This window comes from Narcine bancroftii, chromosome 2 (genome assembly GCF_036971445.1).
Source record: "Narcine bancroftii isolate sNarBan1 chromosome 2, sNarBan1.hap1, whole genome shotgun sequence".
In the NCBI taxonomy this organism is placed as follows: Eukaryota; Metazoa; Chordata; class Chondrichthyes; order Torpediniformes; family Narcinidae; genus Narcine; species Narcine bancroftii.
In genome coordinates, this window is record NC_091470.1 from 290,820,990 (window position 1) to 290,845,112 (window position 24,123).

General features: G+C 41.2%; 2 long non-coding RNA genes across 2 annotated transcripts in view; one reads left to right on the forward strand and one right to left on the reverse strand.

The window, feature by feature from the left end:
- LOC138755398 (uncharacterized) overlaps nt 1–14,572 on the reverse strand; it is a 37,025-nt gene extending 22,453 nt beyond the window's left edge. Inside the window, exon 1 of the long non-coding RNA XR_011352254.1 lies at nt 14,427–14,572. This is a non-coding gene — a long non-coding RNA (uncharacterized lncRNA). The remainder of the gene's footprint in view (nt 1–14,426) is intronic.
- Nucleotides 1–23,168, forward strand: part of LOC138755395 (uncharacterized) — a 54,269-nt gene extending 31,101 nt beyond the window's left edge. Inside the window, exon 2 of the long non-coding RNA XR_011352250.1 lies at nt 22,976–23,168. This is a non-coding gene — a long non-coding RNA (uncharacterized lncRNA). The remainder of the gene's footprint in view (nt 1–22,975) is intronic.
- The last annotated feature ends 955 nt before the right edge of the window (nt 23,169–24,123 follow it).

Consider the following 24,123-nt stretch of genomic DNA (forward strand, 5'->3'; position numbering starts at 1 on the left):
GTGCATTATATGAATAAAAATGTGGTAATATTCTACTTATATCGATACTTCAGTCAAAGTTCTTGCAAAGTTAACATTTTAAGAACTTTCCCGTCACTCTTTCCACTTTCCAACTAGTAGTTCATCCTTTCCACTTCTCTCAGTAAAAGAAGGCAGTAGTCCATGTATGATTATTCATATCACACCATTCTTCTCAACTGTTTATGGCAGATAAGAAATTCTTTTCTTCCTTTACTAATGATATGTGAAATTTTAAATATTAATATATGATACCATTGTAAATTGCAGTACAATTGATGGGTGAGTTTTCAATTATCCTCTTCTGAAGCAAATAACCAAAAGAAGTCAGAGCACGAGGTGCTACAGTCCATCACATAATCTAATTATGTGACAATGAAAATGGCGGTGCAGCCAGAGCTGCTGTAACGGCTGTGCCACCATTGGTGCAGACCCATGGAAAGGAGAGAGCAGAAACACAACTATCCAACCATCCAGTACAATGGCCATCAGCTCCATGCAGGTTTTAAGCAACCTGTTAATGGAGCCGATAGTTGTTTTATTTGAAAATCCTGTGAACGCGGTCCAAGGTGGTGGTGCCTATGATCAGCGGCAGTCATGAGGGGTTGCAGACTCTGGGGAAGTGAAGGGCTGGCACAGGGCACCAGAATATGGAGAGTCCACCCCCCGTTTGCAAAGGAGAAGCAGGGGAGATGACCCATGGGACAGAAACCACAGCGGTGGACCAGTGAGGAATTCTGCAGCTGAAAAACACACAGGCAGTGGCTTAAGGAAAGCATACATTGCAGGTGACTGAGATTCACACCTTTTATAGACTTCTGGAGACTGGCTAAAGGGGTACCAGGTATTGGAACCAGGACACGAGAGGCACTGAAGGTTTCCTGATCATGTCTGAGGTTCAAATCTGGAGCTAGGGGCAACAGATGGTTTGGACTAGACTCTATGTGGCTGCAGGAGCACTAGAGGAGAATCCACGGACACTCGGTGACTCTGAGTGGACTTTCTTTTGCTTCTCTTTCTCTGACTGTAAGAGGGGCTTCTGTTCTGTGCTGCTTATGGTGAATCGGTCTTCCTCACAGCATTTTAAAGCAAATTCTGTGTAAAACTGAACTGTTTTTTTTATTACATGACAATAAAGGAACCTGAAACTTGAATTTTCAAGATCATATATGATTTTCTACATTTAATTCATACAATATTAACTTTAAAATTTTTTTGGCTTGGTAGGGCTCATCTCTGTCAATTCACTCTCCACCCATGCCACCCACAAGCCAAAAGCAGTATATAGAAAGTTACATTGAAGAAGATAATCATACAAATGAAGGTCTCCTGGCAACTTCCATCATCCTATAATGTCCAGAATGATAATCAAAATTCCATTCCAATTTCCACTTTGTCTGGAAAAGTTACATCATTAGATCAACTTTATCAAAGGAATAGAATAAAATTTACTGGTCTTGAGTAGTTGGAAGAAGAAAATAGGAGCAATAGGCCATTCAGTCTCTTAACATGCTCCCCACTCAATATAAAGAGGTGGAGCAGGCTCAATTTCTATCTAAATAGTGTATTCCTGCTCTCTCCCCATACTCGTTAATAACTATGTCAAGAAATATCAGAATCAGAATTTATTGTTATGAACAAGACACAAAATTCTGTGTTTTGTGGCAACAACATAGTCCAAACATTCATATCAACCACCTGACAACAATAAATAAAAAAATAGTGTACAAAAAGTAAGGCAGAGTCTTTGGTTCACTGATTATTCAGGAATCTAATGGCAGCAGGGAAGAAGCCTGTCCTTGTGTCGTTGAGTGCTCATCTTTAGGCTCCTGTACCTTTTCCTGATAGTAGCAGAGTGAAGAGAGCATGGCCTGGGTGGTGAATAGAGGATAGAGGCTGCTTTTTTAAGACACCGCCTCTTATAGATGTGGAGTGAGGTCTGGTGTATGTGATCGCACAGGTCAAGTTAACAACCCTCCGGAATTTTTTCTTGTCCTGAGAGTTGGTGCCTCCATACCAGGCAGTGATGCAACCAGCCAGAATGCTCTCCATGGTCCACCTGTAGATGTTTTTGAGAGTCTTTGGTCACATACTGAATCTACTCAAACACCTCACAAACTATAGCCACTGATGAGCCTTCTTCATGATTGCACGAACATAGAGGCTCCAGGACAGATCCTTGGAAATGTTGACACCCAGAGAACCTTCTCCACTACTCAGCCCTTGATGAGGACTGGGTCATGTTCCCCTGACTCCCTCCTGAAGTCTACAATCATCTCCTTGGTTTTGCTAATGTTGAGCACAAGGTTGTTACTGTGACACCACTCAACAAGCTGATTTATCTCCCTCCTGTACACTTCCTCATTGCTATTTGTGATTCTGCCGACAACTATGGTGTCATCCGCAAATTTGTAGCTAGCATTGGAATTGTGCCTGGCCACACAGTCATGGGTGTATAATGAGTAGAGCAGTGGGCGAAGCATGCATCCTTGAGGTGCACCTGTGTTGATGATCAGTGAGGAGGAGACATTGCTTCCAATTTGTACTGACTGTGATCTTCAAAAGAGGATGTCAACGATTCAATTGCAGAGACCCAGAGTTTGTAGCTTCTTGACCAGCACTGAGGGAATAATGGCATTGAAGGCCGAGCTGTAGTCAATGAAGAGCAGAGTATGTATGAATTGCTGTTTTCGAGGTGATCCAGAGCTGAATAGAGACCCAGAGATATTCCATCTGCTGTGGAGCGATTGCGACGATGGGCAAATTGCAGTGAGTCCAGGCCTTTGCTAAGGTACGTGTTATTTCTGGCCATGACCAGCCTCAAAGCATTTCAACACAGTGGGCGAGAGTCATTGAGGCAGCTCACTCTGCTCCTCTTGGTCACCAAGATGATATCCTTCACTCTTGAATATATTCACCAACACTTTTTGAGTGTTTGAAAATTCCACAGATTCACTATCTTCTAAATCAGCCATTCTCAATCTTTTTTGACTGTTTATGGGTCCCCTTCCCAGTGAAGCAGTCAAGTTTAGTTGATTTCTTCTATTCTTCTTTCCTACCGACTACACAAAAAATATTTAGGATTTCAGTCCATGGCCCCCTTTAAATGTTATGTGGCCCAGGGTTGGGGTGGGGGGGGCATATGGTCCCTATTGAGAATGGTTGCTCGAAATTAAGAAATCTCTCATCCAAATCTTTTTTAAATATTTTTGTATTTTTCACACTATGAACCATATTAATAAAAATACACACATTTCCCTCTTGAATATACACAGTGTCATTTTCTCCCCTTTCCCCCTCCCTTTCCTCCCTCCTTACCACCCCCCTCCAAACCCATTAAACGTTCAACATATACAAGACAATAAACCCATTAAACAATGTCATCACACAATGAAAATAAACTAGAAAATAGTGTCATCTACTGTTACACACTGGGTCAGTTCATTACGTCTTCTCATTTTATCATTTTAGGGGGTGGAGGTCTACAGTAGGCCCTCTCTGTTGTGTTCCATGTACGGTTCCCAAATTTGTTCAAATAATGTGACTTTATTTTTTAAATTATATGTTATTTTTTCCAATGGAATACATTTATTCATTTCCATGTACCATTGCGGTACTCTCAGGCTCTCTTCTGATTTCCAAGTTGACATTATACATTTTTTTTGCTACAGCTAAGGCTATCATAATAAATCTTTTTTGCGCTTCGTCCAGTTTGAGGCCTAATTCTTTATTTCTTATATTACTTAGAAGAAAATTCTCTGGATTTTTTGGAATGTTGCTTTTTGTGATTTTATTTAATACCTGATTTAGATCTTCCCAAAACTTTTCCACTTTCTCACATGCCCAAATTGCATGTACTGTTTTTCCCGTTTCCTTCTTACAGCAAAAACATCTATCTGATACTGTTGGGTCCCATTTATTTCACTTTTGTGGCGTGATATATAGCCTGTGTAACCAATTATATTGTATCATGTGTAACCTCATGTTTATTGTATTTCTCATAGTTCCAGAGCATAGCTTTTCCCATATTTCATTTTTTATCTTTATGTTTAGATCTTGTTCCCACTTTTGTTTAGGTTTACAGCTTATTTTATCATTTTCTTTCTCTTACAGCTTGATGTACATGTTTGTTATAAATCTTTTAATTATCATTGTGTCTGTAATCACATATTCAAAGCTGCTTCCTTCTGGTAACCTCAGTCTGCTTCCCAATTTGTCCTTTAAGTAGGTTTTCAGTTGGTGGTATGCAAATTTGGCTTAAAGACGGACTTTACAAACGAAACTCGCTTGTAACCTGGGGACTGCCTGTACTAATCATGGCCATGGCTTTGTCCCAAATATTATGATGCCCTGAAAAAATGATGTAATTTCTACATAAACCAAAATGTATGGAAACAACCTTTAATAAAATCTGTAAAGTGCACTTTAATCACATGTGAGTTGTTTGATTACAAATTTGAAACTGTGGAGCACAGGAGCAAATTTTTAAAAGTGTCTGTTGGGCAAGTTCATGGAAGCTGAGTTGCCAGGAGAGCTGAGTTCATCTGGTCCATTTAAAGAGAAAAATAAGCAGAATAAGAGACTTAAAAGCCCATTTCACACCACGAATGCTGTGTGGGTTAATTGCCTAATTTAGCTGGTCTGTTCCAGTAATCATGCGGTGTGAAATAACCCAACCTGGCAGAGCAAGCTAAATTCAACGGGGCTCTGAAACTTGGTGGGGCCAAGTATCAGAGCCCTTTGAGATAACTCACTACTTGTGGACGGTGTAAAAGCATAATCTGCTCTCACATTGTCACCACTGGAGGCAGAACCCCCACCGTCCCCCCCCTTAAAATGCTGGGTACTGACTTACCAGTAGATGTTGGTGCAGTGGGAAAGGTTCCCAGTGCAGCATGCCCAGTAAGTTTAACTGCTTCCTAGGAGGGTTGACAATGTGATAGGGGTGTGGCAGTGCTGGGTTCTCCCAAGGACGAGAGTCTCATTAGCATCTAACATATTATTGATGGAAACAGTTGCACGTAGCATACAGTAAGTCAGCTGCTGCAATTACAGTTCAATTTCAGGCATCCAGTGAAAGGCTCTGATAGGCTTTAAGAAAGCCAACTGTGATCCCTTCTTTGCAACTTCAGCGTCAAGCTGCTTGCTAAAATGAGTTGCCCACTCGTGAGTCAGATAATGAATATAGTGTCATTGCAGAACTGCAGCCAAGCAGCCAATCAATGGGGTAAGCGATACTGGAGGACACCTTGTCCTGGGTAAACTTATACCTCTCACTTTGTTCATTTTAGATTGGTCACAGTGTTTGAGCTACCGAAAGAAAACAGACACACACACCGAGAGCACTTCAGTTTATACAAGTCTTTATTACTAAATCTAAAGCTGAATTCAAACTACAATATGTAAGCCCTTCCAAATTATACTTATCAACACCTGGACTGGTCCCAACTGCCAAAGCAAGGCAATGACTGCACACTTGTAGTAGGTTGTCTAGGCCCCAATAGCAGCTTCTCCACCTCCCCCGACCGGGACGTTGGTTGAAATCTAGAAGATCTTTTTGCTGAGAGTTGTTGCCACCTCTCGGAGAGTCTCAAACTTCAGCAGTGGGACCATGGCTTATATTACACAAAAGTTGTTTACTTCATAGCTTATCTCTTTGAATAAATGATTTAATTATCTTCAAGGTCTCCTGACAGTCTGCAACCAACAAAAGACAATCTCTGGGCCTCATGGTGTGATGTGTCTACTAATTCATATGCATCCTGGGCCTCATGGTGTAAATTAGATTATGTCTTCCTATTCAACTGCAGCCCTAGGCCCCATGGTGGAATTTAGATTATGTCTTCTGATGCAACTGCATCCCTTCTTGCATAAGCTGGTCTAAATCCTCCATTACACACCTGCAAATCTCTCCAACCTATTTCTAGACCAAATTCACAAGGTTTCCTTTAAAAGTCTTCTGAGGGGATCTCATGGATAGTACAGTGATTAGACAAAAAAAAAGCAGATGCTGGAAATCAGGCAGCATGGTTAACAAAGTAGTTAGCACAATGGTGTTACAGCGCCAGCAATCAGGACTGCGGTTTTAACCCCACGCTGTAAGGAGCCTGTAATCGCAAAGGGAGGCTCTGATTTCCTCCCACTATTCCAAACGTAGTGGGGATTGTGGGTCAATTTGGTGTAATTGGGTGGCACGGGCCTGTGGGCTGAAAGGGCCTGTTACTGTGCTGTATATCTACATTTAATTTCTTTTTCAAAAGCATTCAGATTCAAAGAACATCAGTGGAGAGAAAAATCAAGTCAGCAATTCAGGTAAAGGATTGGAAAATTGAGAAAACAAATTTTTTAAACTGCAGAGAGCAAAGAGAACAGAGGGAATGTTTGTGCAGGGAGTTGTCAAAATTGGCAATTAGAAAAGTCAAAAAATAAAAGGTAACAAATTGAAGCAGAAAGATGTGGTCACATTTATGGAGAGAAAACTAGCTCAAATTTTTAGGGTCAGTATTAAATCCAAAAGGTGATAATATATCCAGAAAACAGTTGAAGTGCTGCTTCCTCAAAATTATTTTGGGCATCCTTGGAATGATGTTTGAGGTCAAACAAGGAAGATCAGAGTTGGGGGCAGGGGTGAATGGAAAAATAATGTTTTTTGGTGACTGGCAGCTCAGTGTTGCCACTGTGGACTATAAAGGAGGTGTTCTGCACAGAAGTCAACCAGTTTGTATTGAGTTCTCCTTTCCTGAGTAGACAATATGATGAATGCTAATTGAATGAAAGAAGTGCAAATGAAATGGTGTTTCACCTGGATGGGCTGCTTCAGTACCTAAATGGTGGAAAAGGGCAGTTGTGTCAGCTCTTGTGGTTGCATGACAAGCAACTGTGTGAAGGAGGGTGAATAGTGATGATGGAAGAGTAGAACAAAGAAAAATGGCCTTAGGAATACTGAAAAAAAATAGGGGAAAGATGAATTGGGTATGGTGGATCTGGTGAAAATTACAGAGGACGATCCTTTGAATGTGGAGGCCAGTAGAGCAGAAGGCAAGAAGAAGGGAAACCTTACTCTTGGTTTGGCTGAGAGGAGAGTGCAGAAATGAACAAAATGAAGGAACATAACTGCAAGCCCTGTTAACTATGATAGAAGGGAGACCACAATTAACAAAGAACAGGTTCAATGATTTGGAGAAACTGGAATAGTGAAATGGAGTCCTTACAGGAAGCAGAGGGGAGGAAATTTAATCGAGGTAGCTGTGGGACATTCTTCGTTAACATGTCTCCTGAACTGGATATGCACCATGTGAAATTGAGAAGAGTTCAATTGGCTCTCCACTGGCCACCGAGACAGAGGTGCACCAAAGAAGAGGTACAAGGACTGCTTAAAGAAATCTCTTGGTGCCTGCCACATTGACCACCACCAGTGGGCTGATATCACCTCCAACCATGCATCTTGGCGCCTCACAGTTCGGCAGACAGCAACCTCCTTTGAAGAAGACCGCAGAGCCTACCTCACTGACAAAAGACAAAGGAGGAAAAACCCAACACCCAACCCCAACCAACCAATTTTCCCTTGCAACCGCTGCAACCGTGCCTGCCTGTCCTGCATTGGACTTGTCAGTCACCAACGAGCCTGCAGCAGATGTGGACATACCCCTCCATAAATCTTCATCCGCGAAGCCAAGCCAAAGAAAGAATTAAAAGCAATGTTAATGCAAGATTATTCTGCTTTGCATACCAGTCATGCTTCTTTGCTCACAAAATAAATGATCAGATTTTGCTAATTGCATTAACGTTAGCTCAGAGCATGGTAATTTTATTGCTCTAATAGCATCTATGATAACTTAAATGTCAGCTAAATAACACTGGACAATTTTTTTCAAAAGGTTTGCTTCCTCAAATAAAGGGGATTATGATAAACAACTTCAAGCTGAACACAAAGATAATTTCAGCTTTTCAGTATCACAAAGAAAGTTGGAGAAATATTATATTAACTTTTATTGAATTTAGCATGTTTAATCACATAATAATGATATCATATTGTGTTAGTTAAACTTAACCTAAAAATGTTTCGCCACTGATTTTCATTTGTACTCAGCATCTGTTGCCCCTTGTGTCAGTATTCAACAACAATTAGCCAGCATTGATGGATTCCAGTCGCCCTGATATTGCTTTTGCCTGGTTACAATGTCTTGGTAAAACTTTCACCATGTTCGTCACTGACTAAATCAAGTTCAGCAGGGAATAAGTCCAAGGGCAAATGCAGAAAATTAATTTGTAATGACGTTGTACTTTGTGGTTTTGTATGCTTGAAGTAGACTTAAAGTATGACAGGAAATCACAAAAACAGGTTATATCTAAAGAACGGTACGTGATAGGAAAATTTTAAGATGATGTTCATGATCAGCAGCCTAAAATCCTTAAAATACACCCAAAAGTGTTAAAGAAGCAAAATTTTCATTGACCAATGTAATCTTGCTTTTTATCTTTTAAAAATATTTTATTGGGTTTAACATATAAACTTGCATATAAAATTTTAAGGTAAATACATAACAAGTCATCTCATGTACATACAAGTACAAATAAAAAATAAATGGAACTACATTAGACATTCCTTAATCCACATGAGAAACAAGTTATTGAATTAATCTATAATAACCATGTTAAAACCCATATTTGTTGAATTATTCCAAATAAAAAATTGTAAAAAGAACAAAAGAAAATAAACAAAAAAAAATCTAATTTACTTCCTCCCTTTAATGAAGGTAACCTTTATAAAAGAAAGGGGAAATTATGGATCAGATAGCGACCTCCAGACATCGGACAGAGTGTCTCCAGAACATTCAAAATTCTTAATTATTCCAATCATGATAGAATTCTCTGAATGGGCCCCACATCTTTACAAATTGAAACTTTCTATCATTAATGTTGTAGGTAATTTTCTCCAAGCTTAAATAGAACATTACATCATATAACAACTGTGTGTGGATAGATGAAGAGTCATCTTTCCATTTCAATAAAATTGCTCAAATGGCTAACAGCGTGATAAATGCTAAAACTTTCCCCTGAGTTGCAGACAGAGTTATATCTGGCTCATGTGAAAAACCAATTAATGGACATGGGATTGTTGATAAAGTTTGGAAAATGTCTTTCCAAAATCTCTCTAAATGTGGGCACTCCCATAAAATATAGATCAATTTTACTTTTCTCACATAGTGGATTAATATCTGCATAAAAATGAGATAATTTAAGTTTGGACATGTGTGTTCTATGTACCACTTTATATTGTAATAAGCAATGCCTTGCCCAAAATTGTACATCTTATAATCTTTCTACCAGTAATTTCCAAAGTTATTTGTATTCATATTTGTTGAATTAGCTGTAATCTTAAATATTCATTCAGATGGAGAAATAATCTCTTCTATTCAAGGAAGTTGCACTGTTACTACATTAGATATGGACTGAAACATTCTATCTCTACATCAAGTTTGCTGATATGGAAGTTTATGCACCTTGGAAGCCACATGAGATTATGCTTATCCATCAAGGGGCACCGATAGGAATCAGAATGGCCCAGAGTTTGTTCAATATCTTAGAATTACAAGACGTGCTTATGGAGCTCAACCCCGAGATCTTTTGATTCACTTAAAGACTCTCACTTTGCACATATTTATTCTTTTCTGCATTGCACAGTCAGTTTGTTTACATTTCTTACTTTGATTACATTTTTCTCATGTGGATACATATCTTTTTCTTGAGTACAGTTTACAGTTACCAATAAGTAGGCATTCTGCTAGGCCCACAGGATTACTTTTATGATGCATTTTTCAGAAATCTGCAGCTTGCAAAGTTGTTAATACTCTTCACTCCATGTATGCTTTATCAAATACATACATTGGCCAGCATTTAGCACTATGTGTAAGCTTTTAAGATTAATTATATTTAAATTGGCTGCAAAAGATGTGAAATAGGCATATTTGAAATGATTTTTAATTGTAAGGAAATTTCTTACAATAAACATTATACTATAAAATTCTAATTCAATACAGAGTTAAATCAAGGCAAGTACAACTTGCCAGGTGAATAGAAAGCCGTCATAAATAATTATTATTTGGTTTTCACAGCATTCATATAATAAAGGTTAATGTCTAATCTGCTGTCAGATCTTACGAACAGAAACTACGAGCACTTTGGTAGGACTGAACAAAATAAAGTATGCTGGGGCAATGGATTTTGGTGTTGGATGCTGTTAGTCGTCATGAAAAGGAAATCAAATACCAATGATCAAAGTAAAAACACAATATTGGAGAAACTCAGCAAGTCAAACAGAATTCTTTATATCTTCTTCTTTGGTTTGGCTTCGCGGACGAAGATTTATGGAGGGGTAATGTCCACGTCAGCTGCAGGCTCATTTGTGGCTGACAAGTCCGATGCGGGACAGGCAGACACGGTTGCAGCGGTTGCAAGGGAAAATTGGTTGGTTGGGGTTGGGTGTTGGGTTTTTCGCTCCTTTGTCTTTTGTCAGTTAGGTGGGCACTGCGGTCTTCTTCAAAGGAGGTTGCTGTCTGCCGAACTGTGAAGCGCCAAGATGCACGGTTTGAGGCGATATCAGCCCACTGGCGGTGGTCAATGTGGCAGGCACCAAGAGATTTCTTTAGGCAGTCCTTGTACCTCTTCTTTGGTGCACCTCTGTCTCGGATGCCAGTGGAGAGCTCGCCATATAACACAATCTTGGGAAGGCGATGGTCCTCCATTCTGGAGACGTGACCTACCCAGCGCAGTTGGATCTTCAGCAGCGTGGATTCGATGCTGTCGGCCTCTGCCATCTCGAGTACTTCGATGTTGGTGATGAAGTCACTCCAATGAATGTTGAGGATGGAGCGGAGACAACGCTGGTGGAAGCGTTCTAGGAGCCGTAGGTGATGCCGGTAGAGGACCCATGATTCGGAGCCGAACAGGAGTGTGGGTATGACCACGGCTCTGTATACGCTAATTTTTGTGAGGTTTTTCAGTTGGTTGTTTTTCCAGACTCTTTTGTTTAGTCTTCCAAAGGCACTATTTGCCTTGCCGAGTCTGTTGTCTATCTTGTTGTTGATCCTTGCATCCGATGAAATGGTGCAGCCGAGATAGGTAAACTGGTTGACCGTTTTGAGTTTTGTGTGCCCGATGGAGATGTGGGGGGGCTGGTAGTCATGGTGGGGAGCTGGCTGATGGAGGACCTCAGTTTTCTTCAGGCTGACTTCCAGGCCAAACATTTTGGCAGTTTCCGCAAAACAGGACGTCAAGCGCTGAAGAGCTGGCTCTGAATGGGAAACTAAAGCGGCGTCGTCTGCAAAGAGTAGTTCACGGACAAGTTGCTCTTGTGTCTTGGTGTGAGCTTGCAGGCGCCTCAGATTGAAGAGACTCCCATCCGTGCGGTACCGGATGTAAACAGCGTCTTCATTGTTGAGGTCTTTTATAGCTTGTTTCAGCGTCATGCTGAAGAAGATTGAAAAGAGGGTTGTTGCGAGAACGCAGCCTTGCTTCACGCCATTGTTAATGGAGAAGGGTTCAGAGAGCTCATTGCTATATCTGACCCTACCTTGTTGGTTTTCGTGCAGTTGGAAAACTATGTTGAGGATCTTTGGGGGGCATCCGAGGCGCTCTAGTATTTGCCAAAGCCCTTTCCTACTCACGGTGTCGAAGGCTTTGGTGAGGTCAACAAAGATGATGTAGAGTCCTTTGTTTTGTTCTCTGCACTTTTCTTGGAGCTGTCTGAGGGCAAACACCATGTCAGTAGTTCCTCTGTTTGCGCAAAAGCCGCACTGTGATTCTGGGAGAACATTTTCGGCGACACTAGGTATTATTCTATTTAGGAGAATCCTAGCGAAGATTTTGCCTGCAATGGAGAGCAGCGTGATTTCCCTGTAGTTTGAGCAGTCTGATTTCTCGCCTTTGTTTTTGTACAGGGTGATGATGATGGCATCATGAAGGTCCTGAGGCAGCTTTCCTTGGTCCCAGCAGAGCTTGAAAAACTCATGCATTTTGGCATGCAGAGTTTTGCCGCCAGCCTTCCAGACCTCTGGGGGTCCTTTAAATAACAAAGTTAAAAATACATAACAGATGTTTTGGGCTTGAACCCTTCATCAAGGTATGGAAAAATGTTGACAGGCATCCGAACATAATAGTGGGGGAGAGGCATGCTAACAAAGGCAGAAGGTAATAGTTGGAAAAGGGAGGGAGGAGATAGCAGCAAGCAAGAGGAGGAGGAATGGCTGGGTGAATAGAGAGGGAAGGGGAGGAGAGCTGGAAGGGGGGGGGAAGAGGAGAGGGAGGGTGAAGTGGGGGGAGAGGAGAGCAGAAACCAGAAAAGTTGATGTTAATGCCAGATGGAAAATCAGGAGTTGATCCTCCAATTTCCAGGTGGGATAGTCAATGAGGCCATAGACAGACATGTGAGTATGGGAGTGTGACACAGAACTGAAATGGCTGCCTACTGGGAGGTCTCTGTCACTGGTGCGGACAGAGCGAAGGTGCTCAGTGAAGTATCTCCCAATTTGTGCCCAATTGGTATTGCAGAGTGGAATCAACTAGTAAAACAACCATCAAATAAGTTATTTAGAAAAGTTATGAAGGTAAAACTGGAAAGTTAAAATAAAAAGGGCAAGTTGAGATTTAAATTCATAAAGATAAGGAAAAGTACAAAAACAAGAATAATGGTACATAACACCAACAGCAACTCTGTCACATTCAATGAAATAAACTTAAATAAAATTCAATGAGCAACTAGAAAAGACAAGACACTAAGTTTCACTGGACATCTCTGCCAAATAGTTAGCTCAACATTATGGATTGAATGGTCTACTTCTGTAGTAATCATTTTCCAATAATGTACAATGACAAATTTGTGTGGAAAAAAATTGGTTAGAACAGTGGTTCTCAACCTTTTTCTTTCCACTCACATACCATTTTAATTATTCCTTATGCCATAGGTGTTCTGTGATTACTAAGGGATTGCTTAAGGTGGTATGTGGGTGGAAAGAAAAAGGTTGAAAGCCACTGATTTAATCAGACCTAATTGACTTGTTATGTGTACGGTTTCATAACTCCAAAGGAAATAGGCCAATGACAATTTTTCTCAAGCAAAATATTTCAGTAACAATTGGGTCTAGAACAGTGATTCTCAACCTTTCCTTCCCACTCACATACCATCTTAAGCAATCCCTTACTAATCACAGAGCACCAATGGCATAGGGATTATGTAAAGTGATATGTGAGTGGAAAGGAAAAGGTTGAGAACCTCTGAGGTAGAACATATAAAAAATTCAGATGGAAATGGCTTATTACTTTATAATCACCTTTTTTCACTTAATTCAAGTTGTTTTAATTTTTTTACTAAACTTCATGTAGCTTCTGAAAATCCATATACCTATATACATAACCTGAACTATGTTGATTAACTTGCCCTGTTATCTCTTCAAAGAATAAAGATAACTTTAACATTCCTGCCTAATAAAAAACTACTGTATAGAGCAAGAATAGCCTGAGAGGGTGGAGATAGAAACAATATGAATAGAAGACAATGACCAGAAAGTTCTTCTGTGTAGTGAATTTGGATCTGATTCTAAAAATTATTCAATCTGAATCAGAAAAAAAAAGCAGAGATCTGGATAGTCCTATGATTGTGAAATCCTTTATCTTTTATTTAATTTAGGATGAGAATAATTTATGAATAAGATGAGCCAAATTATTATCATGAACATCTTGCAATACGATATACTAAAATATATTCTAATATATTTACTTCTTGCTTTTTGATGTAACTTCTGGGAGTTCCATCAATTGGGCCAAAAACATGTGATTGCCTATGCATTTGTATTTGAACCACGAGATGCTGGAGATTATGGATTTTTGCTGACAGAATTTCTAATTAAACCCACATGTACAGAGGTGACATGAGCCATCAATAATATTACAAACCATCTCCTCAAAAAAATGTCCATTGAAGCAAGGAACTAGTCATCACCAAGTAATTTGACAATTTTTAAATTTTGCATTCTAATTTTTTTCTTAAATAGCCTAAAAACAATTTAGTTCTATTTCTAAATGTGATCATTTTGTAATACAAGTTTGGAACCATCATACTCAAATGTACTGTTGCATTAAAGCAAATTCTAATGGTGTTTCTGTAAAAAGAAATAATCAGATTATTCTAACAACTCTGGTCAGTGACACTTTTAAGATCACAGCTGAACCTAAGACAATAGTTATGAATAATACAAGCAGAGTTCACCTTTTCTTATTTAGCATGCCATACAGGACTGTAAGCAGTGACCTGCAAATGTCAGGAAACAAAATTATTAGGCTGCTTTTAACCTGTTAAAACTTTGCATGTGTACTTTATAGCAGTATTTACGTGAAGAGATCAGTTTCCCTACCTTTTCCAAAGTCTCCAGGGGAAGACTATCAAACCTCAATCTCTTGATGACAGTCACAGATTAGCCACAGAAAAATAATACCAAGAAGTGAAGTGAATCATAAGGGAACAACTTCCCCTGACTATGATCATCTGCCCTGACTGAGTCCAATATATGGGAGAGACTAATCCATCTGGGAGAGACAGTACCTTCATACACTGAGGTGCATAAAATAACAATGCTCTGATGATCAAGGAAATTCATTATGATGTTTGTACATATACATTGAACGTTGAAAAGTTAGTCTTGTTAGAGAAAAGTTAGTGAAAACATTGATTTCTCTCTGAAACTCTTCAATACACATCTCTTTGCCAAACTGCTATGAATTTGCTCCTGGTGTTTTGATTTGGCAGTTGCAATTTAGTCATTGCAGAAATGGGCACTGCAAAGCTAGTGGCATCAATGGATGCACACCTAACACTGGGAAAATAACAGATGTGATGTCATGCAACCTTGCTAGATATTCCAGTTCATTTTCTGGTTTGAGTACGATTTTATTTGAAGATTTACCATCACCACTATTTTTTTTTTCTTTTCTTTGGCTTGGCTTCGCGGACGAAGATTTATGGAGGGGGTAAAAAGTCCACGTCAGCTGCAGGCTCGTTTGTGGCTGACCAGTCCGATGCGGGACAGGCAGACACGATTGCAGCGGTTGCAAGGGAAAATTGGTTGGTTGGGGTTGGGTGTTGGGTTTTTCCTCCTTTGCCTTTTGTCAGTGAGGTGGGCTCTGCGGTCTTCTTCAAAGGAGGCTGCTGCCCGCCAAACTGTGAGGCGCCAAGATGCACGGTTTGAGGCGTTATCAGCCCACTGGCGGTGGTCAATGTGGCAGGCACCAAGAGATTTCTTTAGGCAGTCCTTGTACCTTTTCTTTGGTGCACCTCTGTCACGGTGGCCAGTGGAGAGCTCGCCATATAATACGATCTTGGGAAGGCGATGGTCCTCCATTCTGGAGACGTGACCCATCCAGCGCAGCTGGATCTTCAGCAGCGTGGACTCGATGCTGTCGACCTCTGCCATCTTGAGTACCTCGACGTTAGGGGTGTGAGCGCTCCAATGGATGTTGAGGATGGAGCGGAGACAACGCTGGTGGAAGCGTTCTAGGAGCCGTAGGTGGTGCCGGTAGAGGACCCATGATTCGGAGCCGAACAGGAGTGTGGGTATGACAACGGCTCTGTATACGCTTATCTTTGTGAGGTTTTTCAGTTGGTTGTTTTTCCAGACTCTTTTGTGTAGTCTTCCAAAGGCGCTATTTGCCTTGGCGAGTCTGTTGTCTATCTCATTGTCGATCCTTGCATCTGATGAAATGGTGCAGCCGAGATAGGTAAACTGGTTGACCGTTTTGAGTTTTGTGTGCCCGATGGAGATGTGGGGGGGCTGGTAGTCATGGTGGGGAGCTGGTATACTCCATTTAAAACACTTTCATGTGTAACTGGTATGTAAAAAAAAAGGTGCAAATCCATTTGCTGGAACCTTTCATATAATTCTCCCTTTACCTCTTCATAATTGTCCTTGATATTAAATGGAATAGACATGTGATGTTTTTATTGGAACTGCTACATTGACTGCAACATTTTAGGAAAAAGATGAGATTTTAAAAATAAATTATGAAATAACATTCAAATTGTTCTGAAACCCAAAGAGTAAATATAGAAAATAGTAATGCTTTCAGATGCTTTTCAAAATGACTGAATGTGCAATATATTTTTTAAAATCCCTTTGCTTATATTTTATTTATTGTTGCAGGAAGTACACCAAGCCTGAGAATAGCCTTACTGTAAGTCTCCTCAGTGTGCACATAAATGTCTAATGCCACTGGGAACTGGTTGCACATCAATCTTAAGGATACATTTAGATGACTTACAAAATTAGGAACGAAAAACAAATGCATCTTAATGTTGAGCTTGATTATTTGCAGTACCAAAAATATTCACATTTCTTGTGAGATTTTACACATGGTTAGTGAACAGAACAATAGCTGACTAAATGTAATTTGATATTATAATGTCAAGTCACGTCTATTTGTCATTCATACCATAACCATTGCAGTGTACAGTGAAAATGAGATAGTGTTTCTCTGGTTATTTACATGGCTAAATTACATCAGAAAGTTTTTTTTTAATAAATAACATATCACTTGTAAATATTATGTTACATATGCTAGCCCTGTGTCCCTGGAGTTCAGAAGCCTCATGGCTTGGGGAAAAAACTTTTGCAATCCATTCCTGAGGGCCTGAAGACATCAGTACCTCTTCCTGGATGGCAGGAGGGAGAACAGATTGTGGGAGGGGTGTGTGGAGTCCTTCACAATGTTTATGACTTTCCGTAAACAACAGCCACTATATATGTCTACCTTGGTAAGGAGAAAGACCCAGATAATCCCCTCAGCAGTCTTTACTATCCGCTGCAGGGACTTGCATTATGGGATGGTGCCGTTCCCGAACCAGGTGGTGACGCAGTTACAGAGGATGCTCTCAATGTATCTCCTGTAGAATGTAGTAAGGATGGAAGCTGGATTTTCCTCAACCTCCACAGGAAGTAAAGGTATTGTTGGACCTTCTTGGCAATGGATCTGGTGTTTGGGGACCAGGAGAGATTCTCCACCAGGTGTACACCAAGGAATATGGTGCTCTTGACTACCTCGACGGTGGAGATGTCAATGGTCAGCAGAGAATGATTTCCCCTGGGCTCTCCTGATGTCAACCACCATCTCCTTTGTTTTGTTGATATTCAGGTGTAGGTTGTTGTCTCTGCACCAGTCCGTTAATGTTTGCACCTCTTCTCTGTAAGCTGACTCATCATTCTTGCTTATGAGCCCCACCACGGTCGTGTCATCAGCGAACTTGATGATGTGATTAGAACTGTATCTCGATGCACAGTCATGTGTCAGCAGGGTAAATAGCAGTGGGCTGAGCACGCAGCCCTGGGGGGCCACCGTGCTCAGAGATGATGTTAGACATGCTGTTTCCAATCCGGACTGACTGAGGTCTTCCAGTCAGGAAGTCGAGGATCCAGTTACAGAGGAAGGTTTTTAGGCCCAGCAGATTCAGATTCCTAATCAGGTGCTGTGGTATGATTGTGTTGTTTGCTGAGCTGAAGTCTATGAACAGCATTCGAACGTACGAGTCTTTATTTTCCAGGTGGGTGAGGGCCAGGTGAAGCGTGGTGGCAATAGCATCGTCTGTAGATCAGTTGGGGTGGTACGTAATGTACAGGGGGTCCAATGAGGGGGGAAACTGAGTCTGGATGCTCCATGACTAGTCTCTCGAAGCATTTCATGATGGTGGATGTGAGTGCTATAGGATGGTAGTCGTTGAGACAGGATACTGAGGGCTTCTTCTGCACAGGGATGATAGTGGCCACCTTGAAGCACGTTGGTACCTCGGTGCTGCTCAGATTTGAACCAATATTCAAATTAGTTCAATTGATGAGAATGAGTTCAAACATTCTGTGGCATATTTAATGATGTTGAATTGCCAACTTTGAAGTAGTAGCTGTTTCAATTGAAATTTCCTCTATAGTTGCTTTAGAGCTTTAATTAAGTCTGCAATATGTGTGAGGTCTCAATGAATAGATTAATGTACTCCCCTGATGAGAGATAAAACTTAGAAATCAAGATTATAAAGTATGATTATTATCATCTTGTTGCTGAAGTCTACAAATAGATTGTTGTACAGTACAACTGCATTTATGCAAAAGTAAATGATTCAAAGTCACACTCAAAGTTCATACTTATTGTCAGAGTAAATACAGTACATGACATCACACACAACCCCGAGATTCTTTTTTCCTATGGGCCAGGCAGAATTTCTACTTATAGGTAATGCAAAACACTGAACTCAAGAAAAGATACAGATACAAAAGAAAAAAAAAGTAAGAAAATTGACACTGCAATACAGAAAAAATAAATATTAATTGAGGGCTCAGTTGTGGAGAGGGTCAAGAACTTCCAATTCCTGACTGTCAAGATCTATGAGGATCTGCCCTAGAGCCTCCATGTTGATGCCATCACGAAGAAAGCTTGCCAGAGGCTATATTGTGTAAGGATTTTGAGGAGATTTGGTATGTCACCAAAGTCTCTTAAAAACCTCTACTGATGTTAAGTGGAGAGCATTCTGTGTGATGGCATCACTGTCTGATATGGTGGTGCCAATGTTCAGGATAGGAAAAATGTCTAGAGGGTTGTTAACTTGGCCTGTGACATCACAGGCACCAGTCTTCACTCCATTGAGGACATCTATAAAAGGCAGTGTCTTAAGACAGCAGCCTCTATGTTCAAGGAACCCCCCCCACCACCACCACCACCACTGGGGAAAAAGATACAAGAGCCTGAAGATGAGCACTTAGTGGCACAAGGACAGCTTCTTCCCCGCTGCCATCTGATTCCTGAATGAACAATGAAGCAAAGACATGGTCTCACTTTGTCTTTTTATTTTTATTGCACTTGTGATAGTACAGATTGTATCACCAATGTGTATATGTACGTATGTACAGATGGTAGTGTAGGATGACTATGATTGGCTGAGAGTGTAGCCACACCTACTGACGGGTCTTAAAGGATTGCTCCGAGCCAGACCAGGTCATCCTGGACTGGTTGACCTACTTGTGATAGTTAATAAAAGCCTTGGTTTGGATCAACAAGTCTTTGGTTCTTTCGACGCGCTCTACAGCACTATTTTATTTATTTTGGAATGTGTTTTACAGAAATGTTTGCCCTGTGATGCTGCCATAAAACAACAAATTTCGTGACCTTAAATTCTGATTCTAGTTCAAACCAGTTTCAAATAATTGCTTTTGTTCTTCTATGAAGCACTAGATTCCTCTCTTCAGCTACTTTAAGCTAAAAAATTTTTTAAAGGTTCTTAATAAATGGCGTCAAAGTTTATGGGGAGAAAGCGGGAGAATAGGGTTGAGAGGAAAAAATACATCAGTCGTGATTTGAATAGGGGAGCAGATTTGGCCTAATTCTCCCTCTAATAAGTATGGCCTTAAAACTAGCTAGGTGTGGTTAATCCTGGAAGAGAGTTAAACTGAGCCATGCAGCCTCATTAGTTAAATGAACAGCCAATGTTCCAGAAGGCAAGTCGTTTCCAATTCAAAAGGAATGTTACAAAATACAGTTGGCCAGGCAATAACTGCAGAGAGAAAAATTGAATTTATATTTCAGGTGGTTTGACTTACATTGGAGTCCAATCTGACAGATTCCATTTAGTTTTCAGATTTATACATGCATAAATTCAAATCTGAATGTTATTAATGATTAAAACATTCTTCCTGCTACCAATACACCAAGTGTTAATCAGCATGAATCACTCACTCAGGTTACCAGCATGCAGATGCTTTAGAAGGAAATTAAGGTAAAAAGTAGAGATTGAATGTGGCACAGACAATGCAAGAATTCTTTCATGCCAGTTGTGGATTGGACTTTTATCCCCTTCTTCCTCTGTTGATATCTATCAACATATCCTCCTCTGGGAGAATGAACAGACACCAGTCATTCATAGTGCTTTCTGAAGATAATGCTATACACAAGCCAATCAGTTTGAGGACAGAAGAAATAAAAATAATGATATTCCACCAATATCAATATTAGGGCAATTGCTTTATTTGATTCACGCTAAATGATCTAAAGGAGGGGATGCAAGCCAGATTTCTACATCTGGAGTTGATTACAAAAAAAATGGCAGGATTGTGAAGGGTGAGGAGGACATTGATAAATGACAGGAGGATATAAACTGAATGATAAAATGAACAGATGTGTGGCAGATGAATTTAATAGAACATTGAATATTACATCACAGTAAAGGCCCTTCAGCGAACATTCTGATTAAAAAAACGAAAGCCTCCCTACCTCATAACCTCCTATTTCTCTTACATACATGTGCCTATAAATCTCTTAAATGCCCCTATGGTTTCATCCTCCACCTCCCACAACTCTGTGTAAAAAAAACCTTTCCCCTGACATCTCCCCTAAACTTTCCTCCCTTCACATTGTACATATGTGAACTGGTATTTGCTACTCCTACACTGGGGAAAAAAGGTGTTGGTTGTCTACCTTATCTATGCCTGTCAGAATTTTGCAGACCTCTATTAAGTCACCTCTCATCCTTCTTCACTCCAAAGTAAAAAACCCTAGCTCTGGTATCCTTGCCTCAAAAAATATTTTCCAATCCATGCAACATTCTGATAAATCTCCTCTGTACCTCTCCGTAACTTCCACATCCTTCCTATAATGAGGTGGCCAGAACTGAACCCTCTACTCTGAGTGGTCTCACCTGGGATCTGTAGAGTTGCAACATGATCTCTCGATTCTGAACTCAAATCCCCTGACTAATGAAGACCAGCATCCCATAGGCCTTCTTAAGTGTCCTATTAAACCTGTGTGGAGATATATGGATTTGGACCCTAAGGTCCATCTATTCTTCCACACTGTTAAGTATCCAACTATTACCCCTGAACTCAGCCGTCAGGTTTGACCTTCCAAAATACATCAACTCACATTTATCCACATTGAACTCCATCTGCCACTTCCCTGCCCAACTCTGCATCCTGTCTATATCCTTTTGTAACCTGTGTGTAGTGAACTGGGAATTCACTACTAGTGTGATGCTCTACTCTGCATCCTGTCTATATCCTTTTGTAACCTATGTATAGTGAACTGGGAATTCACTACTAGTGTGATGCTCTAAAGACTAGCTCCTCCCCTGACTCCATCCCAATATAAACTCTGGACCCCTGCCAAAACCCCAGTTCATTCCATGTGTGCCATTCTTATTGAATAAAAGTGTGTTGTACTCTCTCTGGTTTTGAGTGCTCTCTGTTGTGCTACAGTTTTATTCAATAAACAACGGGATGGAAGCGCTATTGAAGCCCGCAATGCTTCTCATCGACCCTCTGACCCTGGGGCCCTGGAAGAGTTCGTGTACTGGATAGAGTGCTTCCAAATATACCTGTCGGCCACGCAAGAGGTCTACTTATCAGATGAGCTCAAGAGATTGGCGCTCCTCTCTCACGTCAGACCTAAAGGATTCCCAATCATCAGGGACTTAATGATTTATGCAGCAGTTGTTAATAAGCTGAAGGCCCACTACGAGGCCCAAAAACATTGTCCTAGCGAGGCATCAACTCACGCAACGGAAGCAGCGGCCTGGTGACTCCATTGAGGACTATGGCCTCATCCTACAAGCACTCATGAGGAACTGTTGGTAGGAGGATGGCACGGCCCAAGAATGGGAGGATGAGCAGATACAGAACACTCTGGTTGCTGGGGTGCGGTCAAAATACATTCAGCAATGGTTGCTGGAGAAAGGCAGCACAGCGTTGCCTGTCAATGTACTACTGGCCAAGTCACTGGAGATGGCCCAACTGGGGGCTGACAGTTTGGAAGGCAGCAGCACCCTTCATGAGGATCTGGGCCGCAGAGTGACACTGCACACTGCACCAACTCTGACGGCGGTGGCCTTGGGCACTAAGGAATGCTTCTTCTGGGGTTGTCAACAACACTCAAGAACTTGATGCCCAACTAAAGATTCCATCTGCTCCAGCTGTGGAAAGAAGGGGCACTGGGTGAAAGTCTGCAGGGCGAGGGGTAACACTGAGAGGTCCAACGTGTGTTTGATCCCTGATGGGCCGACTGAGGCAAGCCCGAAACCCAAACCCCTGGCCTCCCCATCTCAATATTGTACGCCATGGCCTTCCTGTGAGACTGTGCGGTGAAAGCAATGATGTGGGAAAACCCAGTGGCCATCCTGCCACATTTTGAAACCAGCACAACCTTCATCCGATGAGGAGGGAGCACGGCCAGCTTGCCGCACCATGTGGTCTTTGCCATCTTGCCGGCATTCAAATTCTATGCCATCTACAATGGTGGAAGAAGAAGGAGGAGGGCGACCATCTTGCTATGCCTCATGGCTCCCACCATCTTGCCTACACAAGGATCTGAATGGGGGGAGCGACTCCAGTGAGGGGAATGACAGTGTCTCCAGAGTGTTGGCAGTGATAGTGTTGGACCCAGAGATACCACACTAACGACAAAGGTATGGGTTAACTGGCATAAACTGAAATGCTTAATTGACTGGCTCGACAGAGCTTCGTAGATGCAGAGACAGTCCAAAATCTAAAATCTCAAAATGTATCCCATTAATTATCATATTTATTTAGCGTCCCATACACAGTGTGTAAATATTCAAGAACATTGTGTGGTTCATTTATCTTTACATGAGGGGAAATTCAGTAAGTTTAAACTGTATGTACTTAAGAATTTATGTGCTCTGGTTTTGATGGGTCTTGACTTCATGTGTCACTTTAAAAATGTGACCCTGGAGTATTCAGAGTTTTCAACCAGAGCCAGATCACCCACGCCCCAAGACCCTGGAACCACATGAAGGTCAGAAAGCCCAGGGCCAGCCAACACTGCGGCGCTCTGCTCGCATTTTCAGACCTCCTAACAGGTTGAACTTGTAAATATTGTAATTTTTTTTTGATTATCTGATGTTCTCTGTTATCACCCGCAGGCTTCATTCAAAAAGAAGGGGTGAATGTAGTGAAATGGGAATTCACTACTGGTGCAATACTCGAAGGACTGGCTCCTCCCCTGACTCCGCCCCCCACAAATCCCAATATCAACTCTGGACCCCCACCAAAATCCCAGTTCAGTCCACAGACCATGTATGCCATTCTTATTGAATAAAAGCATGTTGTACTCTCTCTGGTCTCTGTCACGCTACACTATGATGACTTTCAAAACTATCCACAACTCCTCCGACCTTTGTATTATTCACAAACATACTTGCCGATCCATCCACTTCACCATCTAGGTCATTCAGGGAAATCACAAAGAGCAGGGATCCCTGAACAGATCTCTGCAGAATTCCACTAGATTCTGACCTGAAGCTTCCCTCCACCACTATTCTCTGCTATCTATGCCCAAGCCAATTCTGAATCCAAACAGCTAAGGATCCAGGGATCTCAAACCTCATGACTTTCTGAACAAATCCTTCATGTGGGACCTTGTCAAATGCGTTATGAAAATTGAGATATACCCCATTTACCACCCTACCTTCATCAAATTCTTTTGTTATCTCTCAAATAGGTTCGTGAGGCACATCCTTTCCCTCATAAAGTAATGCTGAATATCCCTGAGAAGACTGTACTTCTCCAAATGCTCATTAGAACATGAGCAGGAGTAGGCCATTTAGCCCATCAAGCCTGTTCTGCTATTCAATAAGATCATGATATGATTATCTCCAGGTACCTGTCTTTTCCCCATATCCCTAGATTTCCCTACTATGCAAAAATCTATCCAATCTGGTCTTAAATATATTTACTGAGGTAGCTTTCACTGCTTCAATGGGAAGTGAATTTCACAGATTCACCAGCCTCCGGAAAAATCAATTCCCCTTCATCTCCATGCTACCTATACTACCCTTGAGATGAAGCCCCCTAATTCTTGTCTAACCGTCCAGTGGAAAGGTGGTCTTCTTCACTGCAATGTCATTTTTCAGCTCAAAACACACCTAAAACATCTGGGACGGAAGCATCACCAACAGAGACAGAGAGTGTAGTCTTGTGGTTGGTGATATCTTGGATGCCATTCCACAGGCGTCACATGTCCTTGCTGTCCAGGAAGTGATTATGAATGCACTGAGCACACGCATGCTTT